Raw genomic sequence first — 20,286 nt, 5'->3', positions numbered from 1 at the left:
TACCCAAGGACTGGAAAGCTGAGATATGCCCATACCAATCTAAAGTGGCAAATGGATGCCAAGGTAATTGCACATCACGTTAAGTCATAATATGTTTGTATGCTTTTGGTTTAGCATGATGTAAACTCATTCCAAGAAAAAAGATGGCAACAAATGGATGTGTACATCACATAAACCAAACCCTAACCCAATCAACCACATTTTGATTTCCAGTTATCTTGATCCATTCCAGTCAGGCTTCAGGCCTGGCTACAGCACAGAAACCGCTTTGGTCGCATTGACCGATGATCTCTGGAGAGCCAGGGATGGAAGCCACGCCTCCATCCTGGTACTCCTTGACCTCTCTGCGGCTTTCGATACCATCGACCATGGTATCCTTCTGCGACGACTGCGGGAGGTGGGGGTGGGAGGCACTGTTTTACGGTGGTTCTCCTCTTACCTCTCGGACAGGTCGCAGTCGGTGTTAGTCGGAGGGCAGAGATCGACCCCCAGGCCCCTAACATATGGGGTGCCGCAGGGTTTGGTCCTGTCCCCCCTTCTTTTTAATATCTAAATGAAACCGCTGGGCGAAATCATTCAATGGCACGGGATAAAATACCACCAGTATGCGGACGATACACAGTTGTATCTGTCCGCCCCGTGCCAACTCAATGAAGCGATGGACGTGATGAGCCAGGGCCTTGAAGCTGTTAGAGACTGGATGGGGGTTAACAAGCTTGTACTCAACCCAGATAAAACCGAGTGGCTGTTGTGCTTCCCTCCCACTAATTGGCCAAGTGTTCCATCTCTCAGGCTGGGGGGTCAAATACTACGCCCCTCAGATAGGGTCCGCAACTTGGGAGTCCTCCTGGATCCACAGCTGACCTTTGAACACCATTTGTCAGCTGTGACCAGGGGAGCATTTGCCCAGGTTTGCCTGGTGCACCAGTTGCGTCCCTACCTGAACCGGGAGGCTCTCACAACAGTCACTCGTGCCCTTGTGACCTCTAGGCTGGAATACTGCAATGTGCTCTACATGGGGCTGCCCTTGAAGAGTATTCGGCGACTTCAGCTGGTCCAGAATGCAGCCGCGTGAGCAATCGTGGGTGCACCTCGTTTCACCCACGTAACACCTATCCTCCGCGAGCTGCACTGGCTACCTGTTGATCTCCAGGTGCGCTTCAAGGTGCTAGTTGTCACCTACAAAGCCCTTCATGGTATTGGATCTGGGTACTTGAGAGACCGCCTACTGCCAATTACCTCCACTAGGCCAATAAGATCCCATAGATTAGGCCTCCTCCGAATTCCATCAGCTGGCCAATGTCGGCTGGCAACTACCCGGAGGAGAGCCTTCTCGGTGGCTGCTCCGACCCTTTGGAACGAACTCCCCGTGGAGATACGTACCCTCACCACCCTCCAGACCTTCCGCGTAGCCCTTAAGTCCTGGCTGTCCCGACAGGCCTGGGGCTAAAGATTTCAACCCCACTCGAATAGTATGACTGTTGTGCTTTTTAATGATGTATTGTTTTTATGTTTGTAACTTGTTTGTCCTCCCTCTCCCTGAATTGTGAGCCACCCTGAGTCCCCTCAGGGAAAAGGGCGGCATACAAATAAAGTATCTAAATCTAAATCTAAATCAGTTATATGTGAACCAGGCCGCTTGAAGGCCAGAGATGCGTTAACTCTTAGCCTTACCACGCTTGCACTACTCACAGCACAAAGATGTCCCAGTCACATCATTCTTTGCACTGTGTCCATGACACTACCTTTATTTCATCCCCGCCTGTTAGCTATTTCAGTATTACAGTAGTATTTATTACAGTAGTATTTCATCTTAGCTATTTCAGTATTACAGTAGTATTTACTCCCTTATTCCAACCCATCTAAAGATTGCTTCAAGGTGTGAACAGAGATTGTTGGAGAATGTCGTGTGTGTGTGTGTGTGTGTGTGTGTGTTTAAACATATTCAAATTGCTAGCTGGTGACAGTTAATTTCTTTAATGTAAATACATAAATATCCAATCTTTTTCCTGGATTTGCTGTCACAAAACCTACTCTACAATATTACTAAAATTCATAGCTAACACAATGGTCAGCAGCTATAAATTGAGTTGATTATGTAGGTCTGATATGAGAGTCCAGACAAAAAGTTTTTATGTGTCTGCTGTACCAGTCCATTTTAGTGAACACTGGCAAATCTTAGGGATGCTGTTCTTAATCTCCTTTATTTATATAAATTCGAAGTCAAATGGCACATGTATATAGGCGAGCAATATATGGATATATAAGGGTTCCTCAGTAAAGAACCTGATTTATCTGCAGAAGATCTTAGATTTAGTTTTCCTTTCCTTTAGAAAAACAGAAACCTGATGATTGGGGAATCATGTTGCTTGCCTGAAACCCTGCAGAGCAACGAGCAACAAACTGGGTAGTTATAAGGTAGATTCTTATATGAATAAACTAACTTCCCTTAAACAGGAAAATCTAAAAAAAATTGCAGGCATCTATGAAGTTCGTACTTCCCCCGCTCCCTCTCTTTAGAATACAGTTCAAACCTGAAGAACAATATCTGTGTGGTCACTGTTTTCATTTAACGTTCAGTGATTTTCCCCTCCTGGTTTCCTCCCTTCCTCAGCCCCCTCTCTCCCACACACACACAGCCTTGTGTGATGAAGTCATCGCAAACCAGAGCTTCCCACTGCCTGATACCGGCTAAAACAGGATGATGTATCAGAGTCCTATTGAAAAAGAAGCATCTACATGCAGCAAATGTGGATAAAAAGTGCAAGCTGGCCCCAGATAGTTTATAACCATCCCACCATTCCATTCTATTGAAATTAACATGAGTATATAAATTTCACTTGAATTTGAGTTATTCTTGTGTTTTTGTGCCCAAGAAGGAGAATATTATGCAGCTGTTGCTTATAACTATGCATTGTATTAAGCGTAGCACCCATTCTCAACACTAACCTTGTCCTACTTCAAAACCGCTGAGACTTTGCCCTCCATCTAAAGTGACGGCACTATGGCACTTTGCCAACATATCCCACTCTCCTACCGACCACCCTCATTGCTCTCTGGGTGCCGCAGAGGTGACTTAGTCACATTTCCATCTAGTGGCTGGTTGGTTGGTTCGCTGTTCAAGAAATGTTCTTTTCCCTCATCAGGAAAAAAATAATTAAATGATGAGAAAATAACAAGGAAGGGATCAGGTTCGTTACCACTTCTGGTGCCCTCTCAAGCTGGATGGAGAACTGGGTTGCTCAGGGACCTAAAGATGAGAACATTCAAAAAGAGGGGCACAGTGACCGCAAAAGGCTCTTGTGGGTTTGGATGGCAAAGCCACAGACGGAGAGAATTTTTGTTAAGCTCAGGCTTAAATTTTGGAAAACTGAGCCCAAAGTTCCATTTAGTGTGGGAGAAATTTCTATAGGTACTTCCAGGTTCTAAGATAACAAGCAGAGGAACAACGTTTAGAATAGAATTAGAATTAGAATAGAATAGAGCTGGAAGGGACCTTGGAGGTCTTCTAGAACTAGTTTCAAGTAGTGGTTACAGCATCAAGCAAAAAAAAAAAATCAGCGAGCTGGGATTTTGATTTTGATCTTGAGTCAGTCACTCTCTCGGCCCTAGGAAGAAGGAACTGATAAGCCACTTACAAAATATGTTACCAAGAAAAATGCAGGGAACAGGCACCTGGAGTCAGAACTGTTTGAAGGCCACCTTTTTTTACAGGATTTTGTTCCAGATTCATCACTCATCATCCAAGAAACTTCATTCCCTCCAGGGGTGGGTTCCAGCAGGCACTATTGCCGGTTCACTCGTGTGTGCATGCAATCAAAATTGTGCTATGCATGCACAGAAGCAAAAAAAACAAGATGGCGGTGCCTATGGCGCCACTTGGAGAACTGGTTCGGGGGCGTGGCAGGCCTGGGTCACTGCCGGTTCCAGTGACCCAGGCTGCCAAACCAGCCGAAACAGTCCAAACTGGTAGAAACCCACCACTGATTCCCTTACTCTCAATAAGCAGTAAGCTCATTATCAGCAGTTAGAATAATATTTTTAAAAATATGCAAAGACATTACATCACTATTAAGACAAAAATAAATTATCTTAGAAACATTTTTTAAAAAAACATTTCCCACAAATAAAATAAAAAATCTAATCCAAGCAAAATTCATAGCAGAAAACAGACAAAACTTTGCCAGATACCTTAAACTACTCTTTAAATCATTTTTTAAAAACCTCAGCCTTCCTATTGCAAAACAATCCAGAGCCACACCCCAATTTATCTTTCATTTCAAGTTTCAGATCAATCCATAAAATGTAGTAATCCTTTCAGCCTACTCCCATTTTTGTTCTTATGGAATGTAATTCATCTATCTTATCTTTAGCATTTGCAGGAAGGTAATTCATTATTTATTACACTTATATTCCGTCTTTCTTTTAAGGCAGTCAAGGGGGAATGAAAGGATGATGGTTTTTTACATGTAACCATACCCTGTTAGATTTTGCCACTTAGTGGCAAGATAGAGAACTTCCTTCCTACATTCCCTACCTCTTTGCAACTTTGCAACTTTAATAAGATTTGTATGCCGCCCACTCCCTAGGGACTCTGGGCGGCTCACAACAAAAGCAAAAACATAGAATATTAAAAGTACAATTATTTAAAATAAAATCATCCAATCACGTGAGGCTGGATTTTAATCAACAGCCCCAGGCCTGCCGGAACAGCCAGGTCTTGGTCGTTTTACAGAAGGCCGGGAGAGTGGTAAGGGTCCGGATCTCTGCGGATAGCTCGTTCCATAAGGCCGGCACAGCTACAGAGAAGGCCCTCCCTCGGGAGGCCGCCAGCCGGCATTGTCCGGTCGACGGCACCCAGAGGAGGCCCAACCTGTGTGATCTGCCCATCTTTATATTTGTACAATTCCTTCAGGAGCTTGGGGAAAAACTTAGCACGTCTGTTTTGTAATCCATCAGTGGTTGAGCCTGTTGCAGAGGATCTAAGAGGATTAGGCTAAAATGCTGGGCTGTGACAGGGAATGCTTTTTTTTCCTTTAAAGAAATCAAAGATCTTAGCTGTCAACAGCATATAAAGTCTAATATACATAGGAGGCAAATTCAGCACTATCTTGAAAGCAGAACTAGATATATGAATATCTAGAATAGAATAGAGCTGGAAGGGACCTTGGAGGTCTTCTAGTCCAGCCTCCTGTTCATTGATGAAGATGTTGAAGAGTACTGGGCCTAAAACAGCCTTGGGGTACTCCACTGCATACTTCTTCCATGTAGATGCAGTTCCATTGAGGACTACACGTTGAGTGCAGTTGATCAGCCAGTTATGAATCCATCTGGTGGTGATGCTGTCCAACCCACATTCTTCTACTTTATCTAGTAGTAGGTTATGGTCTACCTTATCAAATGCCTTACTGAAGTCCAAGTAAACTATATCAACGACATTCCTCTGGTCCACTAATTTTGTCACTTTGTCAAAGAATGCAATAAGATTAGTCTGACATGATCTGTTTTGACAAATACATCAAGAGCATAATGGTCTACATCACTAAAACAGGATAATGTTAATCAAACATGTGGTATTTGATTGGAAAACATTTGAAATTTTGGAGAACAGAAATCATGTAAGTTTCCCGAACTTCCAATATGACCACTTTTTTGCTCTCCCCGAGCCTCCCCGAGCGCCCTGCACTTACCTGCATCCAAAACGGTCCTTGTGGGGACTCCTGGGAGGGGATGGGTGGGCGGGGCCAGCCAGGAGTGGGATTTGGGTGTTCTCTCAATTGCACAGAATCTTAGTTAGAGGCTTTCCCGGACTCCTGGGAACCCCCAGCAGCCCACTCCTGCTTAAAACTATTTTCATGACACCTTATATTGAGTGTTGAATCCCCATTCCTTCTTTCATGTTACCATTTAATTAATCCCTTATCCTCCTCTTACCAGAATAAGAATTTAGTTTATATGCTACACTAGGAGCGCAGAAACCTGGGTCCTAGTCTTGCCTTAACCCAAGAAATCACTTAGTGACCCTAGGCCATTGGCCAGTCACTCTCTCAGCTGCAGAGGAAGGCAACAGCAAACCTCTTCCAAAAGCATTCCCAAGAAAGCTGCATGGATTTGTCCAGGCATTTACAAGGAGTTGTGTCTTAAAGACAAAAACAATGTTTGCTTCAATTTCCATCTGTGCTAAAGAACACCAAATGCAATGCACACAGCAACTGTCTTCCCTTAAACTAGCAGAAAGCCAGAATGATGGACATTCGTGCATGGGTTAATGTTTTAACTTGATTACAGGTAGTCTTCATTTAGCTATAGTTGGATCTGGCTACTCAGTCATTAAATGAAATGTCACTAAGTGAAACCGTGACAGTATTTATGATCTTACTTCAGCCTTTCTTCGCTTTACAGATCTGCAAAGGTAGTAAATGTAAGGATTGGTTATAAAATTACCTTTTCATCATTGTCATAACTGTGAATGATTGCTAAATGAGTCACTAAATAAGGACTATCTGTATTTAAATACAGGACCTCTTAATTTATCTACTGAGATTTTGATTGGCAGTTTTAAGAAAGCATAGAGGAAAACATCAAAAGCTGCCTAATATCATTAAATGGCTTTCATGAAGCCTCATCTCATTATTTTAGTGTAATATTTATATTAGGATATTTTATATCACATTTTGAAACTTATTTTAAAACAATCAGAATATTATTTCTTGAACCAAACACAATTTGTACAAATAGAAATACCTCTGGAAACTGAATTTATACTTGTTCAAGATTCTCAAAACTCTCTGATTACATCAGCATACAACTACCATAAAATGAGCATGTAAATAACTTTTTATTGGTTAGTTACATGCAAAGATTCAGAGTGTTCATTTATGGCTAGGTTTTAAGCAAAGATTTAAACTGAAAGCCACATGTTCCCTTCAATGATACAGCACCCAAAGCTGTACACACGATTTCTGAAGAACTCTAGGGATCTTGATAAATGATTACCCCATAGATATTAAATGATGAAAAGCAATGTCTGGCGTTATCTTGGAATTGTTACTATCTTGAGATTGCCATCCTAAATCAGTCTGCTCAAACTTCCTATTCTACTTTCAAATCAATAGGCATATTTATCCTCCAAATATAAATCATGTTCATGTTCATGATTTCTCAAACACGAGCTGGTTTATCATCCTGGCCTGTTCTGTTTTTGTTTGTTCTTTGAAATAATTCGTTCATGCTCCTTTTCCTTCCATCCTGACCATTATTTCAAAGCTTTGCCACAAATCAATCCACCTTGTTCATTATGTTCCTGCTCGAACACTTGAACATGGTCTTCACACTAAACCACACTGTAATTAAAGTCTACACGGATGCTCATCTCAAATGTTCAGGGGTGGGTTCCTGCCAGTTCTAGCCTCTTTTATAGAAGAGGTTCCACAAATCTACAGTGCTGTTTAGAAAACAGGTTCCAGCTCCCTCCCCCCACCCATCCGCACATCATCAAGATATAGAGTGAGAGGAGGAATTCTGGGAGTTGAAGTCCACAAGTCTTAAAGCTGTCAAGTTTGAACACCCCTAGGGTTTTATTCTAAAGGGTTAGGGTGCAAGGGTCTTGTAACTTGACAGCTTTAAGACTTGCATGCTTCAAATGCCAGAGTTTCTGAGCAACATTTTGGTTGCTAAGCAAGAGTGTTGTTAAGTGAGTTTCACCACATTTTACAAGTTGGCTACGCCCACCCAGTCACATGGCTGGCAAGCCACTCCCACCCAGTCACATGGCCGGCAAGCCACTCCCACAAAGCAGGCCACACCTACAGAAGAGGTTCTAAAAAAATTTGAAACCCACCACTGCAAATATTTGTCTGAGGATTGATCCACATGACCAGTTTGGTTCCACATAGGTGCAGGCCTCTAATCATTTCTCAAAGGTAGGAATGCAGATCTTTCTCTTGGACCTCAGCTCATTGAGAAGGCAACTCACTTTTTCCGCTAAGCATTGTGTTCTGACTTGAGAGAGCTCAAGCTACACCGATGGGATTACCTGCTGCTTTTCATTTTGTTAAGCCCAAACACCTCCATTCTGTTTGATGATGGAACTCCCCCACTGCAGGAATGCCATCTTCTCATTGGTCATTGCACACTTTTTTCCTCTTTTTTTTTACAAATTGACCCAATGAATGATTAAAAAAACCTTTTTAAAAAACAATTTCACAAAGGAAACAATAGCATGGTGGGCATGTACTTTGTACTTTACATTCTCTAGATGAAGCAATAGGAGCAAGACCCTATTTTTCATTGTTCTTCTTCTTCACTTAGGTTAAAGTGACTACTGTTCTGTCACTTTTCTCTTAATCTGTTACAGAAAAATAATTAAAACTCTGATGTCTCTGCCTCCTCCACCTTCATCTCCTCCTCCTATCCCTTCCTCTCCCCATCTCCCCCCTCCTCCTCCCAAAAAATCAGGGGAATCCATTAATCAGGGGTCACAAATGCTCTTGAGTAGAACATCAGGCCACTGTGACCAAAACAGAAACAAAAGCTAAATTAGCCAAGCTAATTCTTAAACTGGCTTCATTTCCAACCAAGTTATTCTCTGACATCCAGCAGTTTAAGGCTGCTGGGCAGAAAACCTGAAGACCTATTTCTAATTTTTTTCCTCCATATATCTTTAACATTGCTCTAAATATCATTCTGTAACTGCTTCTTCCTGTCTCTCTTGTGATACTGTGGATAGCTAAAATTTTGTACTATATATAGAGAGTTCTAAATATATGATTTATTAATGCATGATTATTATGACTAATTGGCAATGCTCATTTCCTTCTTAGAGGCCAGAAAGTACCATTGGATATATATGGATTGTTTCCATCTCCCCTTGGGTATTAAATTTGCCTAAACTTTTCCATTACTAATCTTTAAAAAAAAATGGAAGCACTTAATGATTTCAACCAGCCCTCTTTCTTCCAATGTCCTAGCTTTTAGTCTGGCAGTTCCAGTGATTAGTTCCTATGGGTATTACTTGGCATGAATTTTCAAGTAGAATCAGGAAGACCATTGAAAGTAATCCTATGAATACACACTCAGTTATTAATCCCTTTGGATCAATGTCACTTATTGCTCTGTATGTTATATCATTTTCATCCTAAATAGCTATCTGCTGACAACCAGTTCTTTCCAGACCATTTTTTGTTTTTAAATATATATCATCATAAGAAACACACATTAAAAATGCATGCTTTCTAGGCTCTATTAAGTCCACAATATGCTACACTACAACATATTACTAAAATATTTACCCGTTTAAATAAGCCTTACTCTTAAGAAGCATGCTTAGATTAGGGGGCTGACTAAAATGCAAATGTCGGATAATAACACACCGTTAAGCTTAGCCAATTAGCATCAGATATCATATAAGAATATTACACTGTATATAGCAATAGCACTTAGACTTTATATAATGCCCTGTACTTTTACCTAGCAAGGATGGAAAGCTGAGTCAACCTCAAGTCCCATCAGGATCAAACTACTCACTGTGGGCAGAGTTAGTCTGTAATACTGCATTCTAACTACTGCAACTATACTATCCAATTTGGGGGCGGGGGCAGTGAGGGATTTATGCTAAACTTCAGTTGAGATTCCCTTATACATTTTTCAACCTTCCTGTAAATAACAAATTAGCAGCTTTGCTTATGGCCTTTGATACTGGAAAATACTTTTACTAATGTGTCATTTATTTTACAGTACGAAGTCTAAAATAGTGCGGTTGCTGAAGTTGGTGGTTTCCAATACTTTTTCTAAGGTGGTCCACATGTGTAGGCGAAACCTGAAACAGTCGTCTTTCCTTCTGTTTCCAACTCACTCAGCTTCACTGGATGGAGGAAAAGTAGCTGTGTTATAAGAGGGTCTTGGAGTTGAACCTTTGCCATAGATGTCCCATTTCTTTCTAATGCGATTTCTGTTCAGGGATTTATCTCATATTGCGTTTTTGGTGAAAACAGGTCATTCATCTGCCTACTACTACAAAGGAAAGAAGAGTGTCTCTTGGTGCCACTGAACTTTCTTTGGCTGTCTACTTGTGCTTGGATGTTTATGTAGTTGGAATTTTGTGACATCTTACAGTAATATCTTGTATTGTTCATATTATATTGTTAATTCATTAGTAAACCACTGAACTATTGATAAGTGTAAAATATAAGGTAGATTTTTTTTCTTTTTTTCCCTTCTTAGTGTGTATTTTGTTTTATTTATTTATTTTTTGTTTTCTTTTTCTTTAAGATTAATGATTTTTTAAATCATGCATCAATAAACTAAACATACACATACACACACACACACACACATACATAGAATGCAGGTGCATTGGCTATCCAATCTCATAAATTCCCGGTGTATCTATATTAGGAGGCTTTTCCTATACAATTGGAAGCTTGCAAAAGAAATACTTATATCCTGTTTGCTAGATTATAAAAGCACTCAGTTACTTAAGCTGTTCAAATACATTTGAACATTCATTTGTTGCATTCTCTTTTTCAGACACTGAATGCCCACATTACAATTATTTCCCCCCAAAAAGAACCTAAATGCATTATATAAAATATTGAAAGGGGGGAGGGGGGAAGAGTTTCACATAAGCTGTTTGGCAGTAATAACATTTATTCAGCCTTAGTCTGAGCTATTAATTTTTGTGGTCTTGTTTTGTTTTGCATCAAAGGCACATAAAGTCTTTAAACAACTTCAATTTTCTAAAACCACATTTGCATATCTAATAATAAAGCCATTTTGCAGATTGATTCATCTGCAAAACAGGATTTTCAACTGTAGGCACATTTGTACACACACACACACACACACACAGGAAGAGACAAATCAAAACCAGACAAGCTATATTTTTATTGGGCCAATGAGCACAACAATGAAAGGTAATATCTCTGTATTTCAGCAACCTCAGAAAATCTATGAATGGAGATTTACAAAGTGATAGTCTTCCTTTAACTGGGACTCTTGGCAACCATTTATCACAGTACTGATTGTGGAAACCTCACCTCAGCTGTCCATTGTCATGTCCCGTCCCCTCGCCCTCTCCTGCATGCAAAAGCCATGTGCCCCTTGTTCTAGATTCAATTCTTAACACTGAGATGTGCAAGCATAAACCCCAGAGGTATATTCAAATTGCATTTGACATCTCAAGAGGGACAACAATTATGAAACAGACTATGGAGATCAAATACTGAAGGCCACTTTGCTCCTAAAATTCTACAAGCCATCTGTTATGGGCACTGCATATCAAAACATACTCAATTTGCAATTCTACACAGTCTATTTCACCAAAACAGATGCATAATCACAAACGTAAGAGTAATGGCACAACCGCAGCATTGGGGGGAGAGGGGGTGCCATTTCCAAAAGAAAAAACATTGACACTATTATGCCCAGGGGGAAAAGTGACCATGCCTAACCTGGATGTTGTTTTTAAAACATTAATTTCATTTGGTTTTAATTCCTAGAAGTAATCAGCGAATATCTTTCTCTAGCTTATTAATTACCGCAAAGACTTGTTTTATCATCACCAATTTCCTTCATCATCCATGTTTCTTTGTCTCTTTCCTACTATGCTAGACAGGATGCATATAAAAGGTAGGAATTTAAAAAGTACTTGCAAATCATTTTTAGTCTTATAACTCCTCCTTTTCAACAAATTAAGAATTATATTTAAAATAATTGCTTATCAAAACTTCAGAAAAGCACCTTGTGGATTTATTGAAGGAGATGTAATAACTTAACAATTTTAAAAATAAAAATAAAAATTACTTTATATACTTGCATATAAGCCCATCTGTGAATAAGTTGACCTTTGAACTTTTAATCAAACTATCATGAAAAATCAGAGATGAAGAAGCTTTTTGGATCTTCAAAGAAAAACCAGAAAGTCCAGTTGCCTCTTGAAAAAGCACCTTTGGGACAACCATGACCTGGATAACTGAGAATCTCCATAGATATCATGAAAAATGTGCCATCCATAAATAAGACAACCTGCATTTTTCTTGATATTTCGGTTAAAAATTTATGAGTCTGTTTATCTGCAGATGGGTTTACACAAAAAATAGAGATGCTTTTAAAAAGCATTATTGTATATATTCATACATAAGCCCATCTGCAGATAAGCCAAACCTGATTTTTGGGGTGCATTTTTGTCAATTAAAATTCTCAGCTTATCTGAATACGGCAGGGGTGTCAAACTCAAGGCCCAGCGGCCAGATCCGGCCCACAGGGTGCTTAGATCTGGCCCACGGGGTTGCCCTGGAAACAGCCTGCGGTGCCTCTGCTAGCAAAAACTCTGCTCAGAAGGGCCACACTCACCCAAGCCCCCTTTGGTCAAACACAACCCTGATGCAGCCCTCAATGAAATGGAGTTTGACACCCCTGGTATACAGCAATAGCCAATGTTCCAAATACTCACCTATACTTTCCCATCCCTGCTTCAAAACACATAAAGGAGAGCAACTGGTAACCATTTTTCTGCTTAGGAATAGGAATGAAAATAAAATCCACCAGTTGAATACACCAGTTGCTTTAATAATGTAGCCAACAAAGCGCCCTCACTGGCTTTATTGGTGAGACCAAACAAGGAACAATGGCAGCAGAACTTATTCTGGCATAATTCCTTACTACTCTATGATCTGAAGGAAAGCATCTTAGTGCAGCCACCTGTCTGTGACCTACATCTATTTGCTTGAAAAAGTGGGTCCTTTTCTGAAAGCTGTTCCTAAATTCTGCAGGACCAAATATCTTGTGCATCTCGAAAGTGTGACATCAGTATCTTGGATTCCACATTAGATAAAGAGCCTATGGGGACCCTTGCATAAAAACAATATATTTCATGTTCAACCAGAAGTCAAATATTACATAGAGCATGGCCTTTTATCTGAGCAAGACAGTACAAATGAGAACTGCATGTATGGATCTGATTGGGTTAAACTGTAGGAGTGTAAATGCTATGTGGGAATGACCTTGGAAGCCAGTGGGAAAATATACTAACTAAGGAACAATCAGATAAGAGAAAGTATAGCCCCCAGCTGCCTAATGAGTGGGGAAAGAAACTCAGAAAGAAACCACCCTAACTTCTCTGGCTATAAAAGAGACAGTGGGAGATTGTACTATCAGACCTGGAAGATTGGATATCAGTCTTTCCAGGTGGACCGGACAGGAAGCACGATCAAATGAGCTAATTCAACCTTATTGTAAGGTTATATTAACACAATATTTTAATAAAATGTATTGACTTAAATGCCTTAAATATGAATCCTTTGGGAGCTGCGTCCAGCTCACCAGAAATAATTTCATCATCTGTGCCATCTGCCTCTCCCAGGAAGTCACTCCTTGTCATTGCCAGTTTGGGCAGGTTTTATCATCGAACCACTTTTAAGTTCATTTATTGCCTTAGCTGTCCCCTCTTTGTTCTATGGGGTAGATAGTGATCTGGTCATTCATTCATTCATACTTTAGGTTTAGAATATGTTATCAGCGCTCAGCTATCAAACACACTCCTTAGTATAAATAAACCATTAAGATAGAATTTGGCTCAAACTAAGGAAGATATATACATACAATATGTATGAGGAAAATAAAATAGATCATCCACCAGAGCATCCCCAAAGCCAAGACCTTCTCCTTCCTTCCCATAAAACAAAGCAGTGTTTGATGTTTATAAAACTGATAATAGCCTGAAGTCTGTCAAGGTTGAAATTTAGCCAACAACTTGCACTCTGTTTCCCTAGCCTGGATAAACAAGTTGATGTCAGTGTAAAGGTCAGTAGAATGTTTTATCTAAATCTACAAAAGAGTCTTGGGACACCTTAAAGACTAACACATTTATTACAGCAGAAGTTTGGATAGACTACAGTCCACTTCATTTGATGCATGGAGTGCTATCCTGGAACAGGCATGTTACTATATACAACCATGATTGCTTGGAAAGGGAGGAAAATGGAGATAGCAACGGTAAAGGTCAGGGGGAAAAAAATACCATGCCTTTTACATTTCATCTTCATCTGGCTTCCTCTTTTACTATTTTCCTTTCCCTTCCTCCCACCTACCTTCCAACCATGGCACTTTTCCTTCTATTATTCCCTTGTAATATCCAAGACCTCTACAAAACCACACTATCCAACAATGCAGACATTACTGTATTTAATAAAAACCACACCTACGGTATTGGGGTTGGTGATGGATTCTCTCTATAAGAATCTGGGTTGCCTCTGAAGGATTGTCCAGTCTCTATTTAGATTAGATAAAGAATCATTCATAGCAGGGGTGGGTTTCTGCCAGCATTACTGCTGGTTCGGCGCAGTATTTGCACCAAAAAAGGTCTGCACATGTGCACAACGTTAGAAAAGGAAAAAAATAAATTTTTGCAATGATTGTTCTGCGTATGCGCAGAAATGAAAATCAAGATAGCGCCAGCACCGATAGAACTGGTTCGGGAGTGTGGCAGGCCGAGTTACTACCTACTCGGCCGAACCGGTCCAAACCGGTAGAAACCCACCTCTGATTCATAGGGAGGAGGACATTTTATTTATTATTTTTTTATTTTTATTTTTTATTAACAAACATGTAAAATGCACACACACAAAACTTAGACCTACACCACATTTACACAATATAATACGAACAGGAGCTTCCTGTTCTTTCTAATAGCAATTATCAATCGATACCGCTCACCTTATATTATTTCCCCTTCTATTGTATTTCATTTGGATTTCACCATTCTTAACCCTCTTATTTTACTCATAACTATTATTTTTTGAGTTTTGTTATATTCCTTCATTGATTTTTGTTTCTTTCCCCCATCCACCTATACCATTTATCCCATATCTGGTAGAATTCTGATTCTTCTTTTCCCTGGATTTCTTTAGTTAGTTTGTCCATTTCAGCACAATCCATAACCTTTCTTATTATTTCATCTTCGCTTGGAATTAATTTGTTTTTCCATTTCTGGGCAAAGGCAATCCTTGCCGCCGTAATTATATGTAGTATTAAATACTGGATTTCTTTTTTGTATTTTGCAGACATTATTCCTAATTTAAAAAACTTCAGGTTTCCATTCTATTTTAACCCGTTATTGCCTCCAGCCAATTTTTGATCCGGAGAAGGACATTTTAAACATGCCCCTCAGTAATTAAGATTTGAAAAAAAGATTTGTTTGTTTGTTTATTTATTTCATGTCTGGCAACAGACTGATGAGTAGGCACATCTTGCTAGTTATAGAAAAATACATTTTCTTTCTACTAAGGTATTACAGTATTATTATTTATAACCTCATTCCTATGCAAGTTTCGTACAAATCTGTTTCCATTTAGCATTTGTTTCACCTCAGCAATTCATTTTTTTTCAGTAATATAAAAGTGGCCACTCCAATCCCAGCTATATACACTAGAGCTATGTGCTTCTAGTTGCACAAAACATTTCTTTATGAAAGGGGGGGGGGATAGGCTGAGGCAAATTATATAGAAAATAGCCACATTCTGTCAAAGTGTCATATCTGATATCTTTTAGGTCTAAAAGCAGAACAGCTTACCTATCGATAATCTCCATAATATAAAATAATTCCTATGTATCTTCCTCTCCTCATAGTTTCCAAATGATGAGAAGCTAGATTTTTCTTTGAAATTTATTTGGAAGCTGTCTTTGTATTACGGTAGGGATTTTTCACCAATCCTCCTTCTCACCCTCTATCTCAGATTAAGGTGAAGAAGCACAGATATAGGATAGGTGGTACCTGGCTCAACAGTAGCAATTATAAGAGGGATCTAAGTCTCCTAGTGGACCACCACTTAAATATGAGTCAGCAGTGTGCTGCAGCTGTTAAAAAAGCAAATGCAGTCCTAATCTACATCAACAGAGGGCTAGCATTGATTAAGATCATGAGAAGTGCTAATAATGCTTTACACTGCACTAGCAAAGCCACACTTGGAATATTCTGTCCAATTCTGATCACCGTGATGCAAATAAGATGCTGAAACCCTAGAAAGAGTGCAGAAAAGAGCAACAAAGATGGTTAAGGATCTGCAGGATAAAGAGGAATGGTTAAGGGAACTAGGAATGTCTAGACTAACAAACAGAAGAATTAGGGGTGACATGATAGCTATCTTCCAACGCTTGAGGGACTGCCACAGAGAGGTGGGGGAGGTCCCTTCCACCCTTAAAGACATCTGTAATCAATCGCCTATCCATTTCCCTTCAAGAAGTTTAGCTTCTCTTTCATTAAGAAGCACTATCAGGATGATATATAGTATACAATTTGAGAATAGAGAGATATAGATGTTATACAGTATATTATGTTATAGACGCATATATGGACATACATGACTTCCACTCTTTATTTTCGCACAATGTGAAATTTATTTCTGATCTGATTTCATTTACAGTAACCATCAGGATGCACTACACTATCAATTTCAACTATTTACAATCTTCATTTACTTTTGTTTACCCCAATACCTATTCAAATTTCATTTGAGCAACTTTCAGAAGAAGCCCTATGGCGCCACCTGCAGGATAGTTCAAAATAGGGTTTTGTAAAGTATAGGCTTTTTCTTGAGAAATATTCTCCTACTAAGAAAAGGTATAAAACATGGAATGTGTTAGAAGTATGGAATCAAATGTAATTACACAATGTCTGATACCATTATAACTCCCCACTGATACTTTGAGTTGCAAGCAGATTTTGAGGAGGATTAAATGTTGAAGTTCTTTCAAACAATATTTTTCCTTCTAAAATAATATACAATCCCATTGCATATTGGCCAATCACTAGGAACAAAATTGCTAAATGAATTTTCACTATATGAGTACCCATTCTTAATATATCTCTTTCATACTTAGTGAAATAATTTGAAATATTTTTTTAAAAGTTCCCATAACTTAAAATTAAAATTGTTTTCATCTTCTGATAAAAATGTAACCAAACAATGCAATATTGGACAATCTTTTGAACTTGGTGAAAAAATTAGCCTTTATGACTATATTTTTGAGCCGGGAACCAATGGTGGGTTGCAGACAGTACGCCCCGGTATGGGCGTACCAGAGCCTGCCCGGAACACCGGATACCATTCCGGTATGGTGCTCCAGAGGGCCCACCCGCCCGCCCAAGCTCCTTACTGGTCTTTTAAGTCTTTGGCGTTTCCACGCACGTGCATGGCGCATACAGTGCCTGTGCGATGCTCCGCTGAGCAGCTGGAGCATCATGGCGGTTCCCAGAGGTGCTAAGAAGCATGCGTGTTGCGCGCGTCCATGTGGACACCTGTGGGCCCGTTCCAACCATATTGTTGGAACGGAATCCGGAACCCACCACTGGCTGGGACATATTTTAAATTTTGAAATCATATAAGCAGACTCACATTACTGCTTGAGACTTGCTTGATTACAAAACAGCTGTCATCAGTCTAGTGAGTAGGTCAGTTACAAAATAACAGACTAAATTTCAGGCTCAATTGTTGTTGCTAGTTGTGAACCCATTGTGACCCCATGCACAATGTTTCTCCAGACCCCCCTGCCATCCTCTGGAGTCCATTTAAGCTCACACCTATTGCTTCATCTTCAGGATCTGGCCTTCTAAAGAGCAGTCAGGGTTGATCTCCTCTAGGACTGAACAGTTTGATTGCCTTGCAGTCCAAGTGACTCACAGGAGTCTTCTCCAGCACCATAATACAAAGGCCTCAATTCTTTGGCACTCAGTCTTTCTTATGGTCCAACTTTCACAGCCATACAACTGGGAAAACCATAACCTTATAGAATTCTAGAAGATGCCAATAGAGACATCACAATGATTTCTACTACCATGATAACTCAAATCAATAAACTGCTTTTGTAATCAAAATGCAGTGTACAGGTAATCTTTGATTTATGACCACAATTCAGCCCAAAATTTCCATTGTTAAGCAAGACAGTTGTTACGTTTTGCCCCAATTTTTCTTGCCACAATTGTTAAGTGAAAACTGTAGTTGTTAAGTTAGGAACACAGTTGTTAACTGAATCAGGCTTCCCCACTGACTTTGTCAAAAGGTGGCAAAAGGTGATCACATGATCCCAGGATCTTGCAAGTAATGCATAAATACATTCCAGTTGCCAATTTTGATCACGTGACCATGGGAATGCTGCAACAGTCATAAATGTGAAAAGTCACCAGTTACTTTTTTCAGTGCCATTGTACTTCAAATGATCACTAAACAAATGGTTGTAAATTGAACATTACCTGTGTACCAAGGTGATGCGCTGTCCCCACTGGTACTCTGCATAGGCTTAAACCCCCTTAGCCAGATAATCAGAAGACCTGGATAAGGATACAAGTTCAAGAGTGGAACTACCACCAGAACCTCCTATTACATAGATTACATCAATTTGAACACGAAGAGTGAACAAGATATAGATTTGCTGATCCACCTAACATAATCTATAGCAGCAGTCACCAACTGGTGGTCCATGGACCACTGGTGGTCCATGAGAACATTTTGGTGGTCCGCAGAATTTTTTTTATATTGTACTATATCAGAGATCCTCAAACTATGGCCCCTGGGCGGGATAAATGCAATGAACATTTGTATTGCCGCAGAGTCTCTCCCTTTGGGGTCTTTTTGTGTGGGTCAGAGGGGGGGGCAGAAATTCTGACTTGGGCTCTGCTTCAGCCTCCTGGGGCTTTGGGCGAAGGCTGAAGGGAAGCACCGCTGGTGGAGAAGAGCCGGAGGACATTGTTCCAGTGGGACTGAATCATGGCCTGGAACTGGCTGACCAACTCAGCCCGCTGAGCTTCCAGGCGCCGGTACCTGGCCTTGCACCGCTGCAGGTCTCCCTTCTGCTTGGAAAGCCTATGCTCATAGTCCTCAGTGAGGTGCTTCTACTGAGCCTCCTTCTCGGTCAGATCCAATTTGAACTGTGCTGTTTTGCCAACTCTTTCTAATGGTGGTTGCTTAGAGCCAACAACTGCTTCCTGTTGGGGCCCTAAGGAGCCCGGGCAGGGAGGTGAGGAGTGGCTGGGAGGGGAAGAGCGAGTAGAGGCCATTGAGGCGCCCCTCGACGTGAGTGACATCGAGTTGACCACATTCACCCAGTCACATTACCACCTAGCCACGCCCACCCAGCTGGTCATTAGGCAGATCATATTAGTGGTCTGTGGGATTTAAAAATATGAATTTAGTGGTCCCTGAGGTCCTAAAAGTTGGAGACCCCTGATCTATAGTCATGGTGTCATTTGGACTAGAGAAGTGTGGCCGGATCGTAATCAAGAAAGGGAAAATAGTTAAGACTGACGGGGTGGAACTAACAACATAGAAGACATACAGACCAGTTACAAGTTCCTAGGTATCCCATAATTACATGGAAACCACATTGAGGAGCCAAGGAAGACAGCAACATCCAATTACCATTGAAGAATCAGACAGGTCGTCAAGAGTCAGCTCAGGGGAAAGAACAAGATCCATGCCATCATGTGTATGCTCTGCCAGTCCTCAGACACCCTGCCAGTGTAGTGAGTTGGCCAAAGAAGGACTTGGAAGCTTCCACCCCAAGTCCAATACCCTGAGACTGTACACCAGCTGGAAATTGGGCAGTCAGGGTTTGGTAAGTGTCAAAGCCACTGACATGGATGAAACCAGAGCATACAGGAGCCCTTGTTGTAATATAGTTCCTTGTGCAGGTGTGTGTCCTCCATGGCCTAGTTCATACTAGGGCCTGCAGAGTCACGCTGAATCACACAGGAGAAAACAAACTCCTAGAAAGCCATAACATCTTGATAGTGAATAACATAACATTCTGAGATGTGCCCTACCATTGACGTCCAGGATTTGACCATATATAGAAAGAACTTTCCTGAAGCAGTAGATTAGAAATTGTACTTTTACAGGCTGTTTTTACTCACATGCTATTGCTCCTCCTGCCTTTGTCCTATCTCAATAAAAGGGGCTCCCAGACCCCCAATCTGGGTCGCTCCATCTCGAGAAAGGTCGTGTCCTGTCTTTTCTCAACATTGGCCTCATGGTCGACCCACGGGAACATCACATTTGGTAGCAGAGGATGGTTACTTCACAAGCCCTCATTGTATTGTGACACTATTGTTAAAAAGTGGAATTAAAACAGCACTTAATATAATTCTCCATTCTACAGGGAAATATGTCCCATATAGTAAAGGTAGCCCTCAATTTACAACAGTTCGCTCAGTGACTGTTCAAAATTACGGCACTGAAAAAGTGACTTATGACCATTTTTCACACTTATGACTGTCGGCAGCATCCCCATAGTCAT

The sequence above is a fragment of the Thamnophis elegans genome, chromosome 4 (assembly GCF_009769535.1).
Source record: "Thamnophis elegans isolate rThaEle1 chromosome 4, rThaEle1.pri, whole genome shotgun sequence".
In the NCBI taxonomy this organism is placed as follows: Eukaryota; Metazoa; Chordata; class Lepidosauria; order Squamata; family Colubridae; genus Thamnophis; species Thamnophis elegans.
Note: the sequence above shows the minus strand (reverse complement) of the source record.